Here is a 2825-nt window from a genome sequence, read left to right on the forward strand (position 1 = left end):
TACCTTTCTCCATTCTGCTCTCAGCCCCAGTAGGCTGGTATTTTTTAGACTGCATCAACCCTCTCTTCTGCCCTCCGGTTTCCAGATAGGCTCAGCTTGTAGGAGGCGGGGACAGGAGATGGGAAGGTGGGAGGAGAGAGAAATTGGGGTATCTGTTCTCCAGTTCCTCCCTACCCAGGCTGCAGATTGGCAATGGCCATGTTCCCCTGCTGCAGGCCTTCCTCCCAGCCATGGCTTTCTCTGCAGGTTATATATTAATATAATAAGAGTGCCCTTCAGGTCCAAGCACCTAAAGCTCCCCACACTTGCTAGCACCAGGGTGGCTCTGCATTCTTGTCGGCTTCCTTAACTCTGGCAAGAACCTTTGTAAACAGGAATTCTCAAGTACCCACCCAGGGTGCCGCAGCCGTCTGCTGGGCAGACCCTGCCCCAGACGTGGGGCTACAGCTGGAGCAGGTGAGGCTATTGGAAATGGCAGAAGGGAGTCAGTGCATTCCAAAAATATCAGGGAGATATTAAACAATAGGGCTTAGATGGGGGTAAGGGAGGGAAGGCTATGGATGACTTCTTGGTTTTGGCTGCTGTACCTGGAGGATGGCAATGGTATTCCTGGAAATGCCTGCAGGATTGGGGTAGGTAGGTTTGGAGGAGGAAAGAAGCATTGAGAGGTTGTTAAAGGGAGACACCAATAGTCATTTAGATGTAAAGATCTAGGGTTCAGAGGGGAATCTAGGGTGGAGATTCATTAGCAAAGCGATGGTAAAGGCCATGAAAGGAAGTATAATCACCCAGGCATGGAGTGAGAAGAGAAGGAAGACGAGGAAGAGAAATTCTCGAAGGCTGGGCAGATGAATCAGGGCTGAGTATACGCAGTCTGAGAACTAAAAGGAAAACCAGACAGGCTGTTATAAAAACTAAGGAAAGAAAAGTTCAGAAAGTAGAAGGGGGTTACTGGGTTCAGAAACAAGGGCATGGTTGACCTTGGTTGACCTTGATAAAAGCCATTTTGAGTCCCTGGAGACCCAAGGAAAGGCTCATTGTTAGAGGCAAGGACCCTCAAAGACCCTCAACTCCCCTATGACTTGTCCTACCCACAGGCCTCGACCCCACCCTCCAGCTATAGCTCCGAAAAGAATGCGTTCCAAAATGCTCCAGGGTGATAAGATACTGATTGGGGCTAATTAGCCCAAACCCAAGACTCACCGTCACCCCACTGCATTTTTTGTTTCTACTTCCTTGTTTCTATATGCTTATAAAACCTACTAAAAATCTAAATAAAGTAGACCTTGACAACCCTTTGCTTGGTCTCGTTCCTTTCTCTCGCCCATCTCTTTCAGGCAAGGTCCCCCTTGACCCCACGAGTAACAGAAGGTCCCGTGGGCTGGGACAGTTCATTGCAGGTGAGTTGGTAACTTAGGGGGTGGGCATGTGTCGGTTTTTATGTTCTCTGGGAATTGGGGAGGGGGGTCTGCTGAGAGGAGGGGAGGGAGGAAGACCACAAAGGGAGGTGCCTCACGTGGTATAGGCATTTCTTTTCTCTCCTGCTCTCTGGCGTAGGCAAGGAACGTCTACCTATGGTCTGTTTGCTGAGTGAGGAGCGTGGAGGCGACAGCAGTAGAGGCAGAAAGGCTCCGGGCTGAGTGACTGCTGCCCGGCTCTCTGGTCTGATTGCGTGGGGTCCCCTTCATCAGAGGAGGATCATTCCAAGTATATGAAAGGTGATGGGGCCGGGGACCTTACTGTCCAATCAAAGTCCTCTTGCTGGCTGGAGGCCTTTCCTTTGCCGGTGCCCTCCTGGAGAGAAACGGGGACCCAGAGAGTGTTTCAATTCCATCAACATTTATTGACAGTGTACCATACAAAAGTCTCTGCAAAACTCCAAAATAAAATAGCCTCTTGGAGCAGGTGGATGTGCAAGGCATGTAACTCCTATTTTATTTTTTGTCATTGTGATAATGTTTACATAAACATAAAATTTACTATCTTCACTAGTTTTTAGGTGTGTCATTTAGTAGCACTAAATCGATTCACATCATGTTAACCATTCTCCAGAACTCTTTTCATCTTGTAAACGGAACTCTGTACCCGTTAAATGACAACTCCACATCCTCCCTGCTCCCGGCCTCTGGCAGCCGCCGCCATTCCACTTCCCGGCTCTAAGAGTTCGACTACTCTAGGGACTTCGTGCCGTGAGGCCACAGAGTACATTTGTCCCCCTTATCTGCAGTTTCGCTTTCCGCGGTTTCAGTTACTCGTGGTCAACTGAAGTTTGAAAGTATTAAATGGGAAATTCCAGAAATAAATAATTCATAGATTTTAAATGGCTCCCCATTCTGAGTAATGATGAAACCGAGCACTATCCTGCTCAGCCATCCTGCCCGGGATGTGAATCCGCACCGTGTCCAGCGTCTCCACACCGTGCAGTGTGCACGTGCAGGAGAAACCACCGTGTGTATAGAGTTGGGTCCCGCCTGCAGTTTCAGGCATTCACTGGGGATCTTGGAATGTAACCCCCAGGATAAGGGGGGACTACTGTATTTGTCTTTCTGTGACTGGCTTATTTCACTGAGCATAATGTCCTCCAGGTTCATCCATGCTGTAGCCTGTGTCAGAATGTCCTTCCCCTGTAAGTTTGCATGTCCCTATTTTATGCCGCGGCGTGTTTCCCAGTTCACAGAAGACTTCGTGCCTATTTTTCCTTCCACACTCCTTTTCTCCACCTTGCAGCCCAGGGTGGTTACTGCCCTGCAGTTGCAGCTGAGGAAACAAGCCCTGAGGCCTTGGGACCACCCAGAGAGTGCAGACCAGAGAACAGAAGACAGCCT

General features: G+C 49.3%; 1 long non-coding RNA gene across 1 annotated transcript; it reads left to right on the plus strand.

Moving 5' to 3' along the window:
* Nucleotides 1-305: 305 nt before the first annotated feature.
* On the plus strand, nucleotides 306-1991 carry LOC142876397 (uncharacterized). The gene is made up of 3 exons (XR_012923297.1): nucleotides 306-456; nucleotides 1338-1400; nucleotides 1558-1991. It is a non-coding gene; the product is annotated as an uncharacterized LOC142876397 (long non-coding RNA).
* Nucleotides 1992-2825: the final 834 nt, after the last annotated feature.

The sequence above is a fragment of the Microcebus murinus genome, chromosome 15 (genome assembly GCF_040939455.1).
Source record: "Microcebus murinus isolate Inina chromosome 15, M.murinus_Inina_mat1.0, whole genome shotgun sequence".
NCBI classification, from domain to species: Eukaryota; Metazoa; Chordata; class Mammalia; order Primates; family Cheirogaleidae; genus Microcebus; species Microcebus murinus.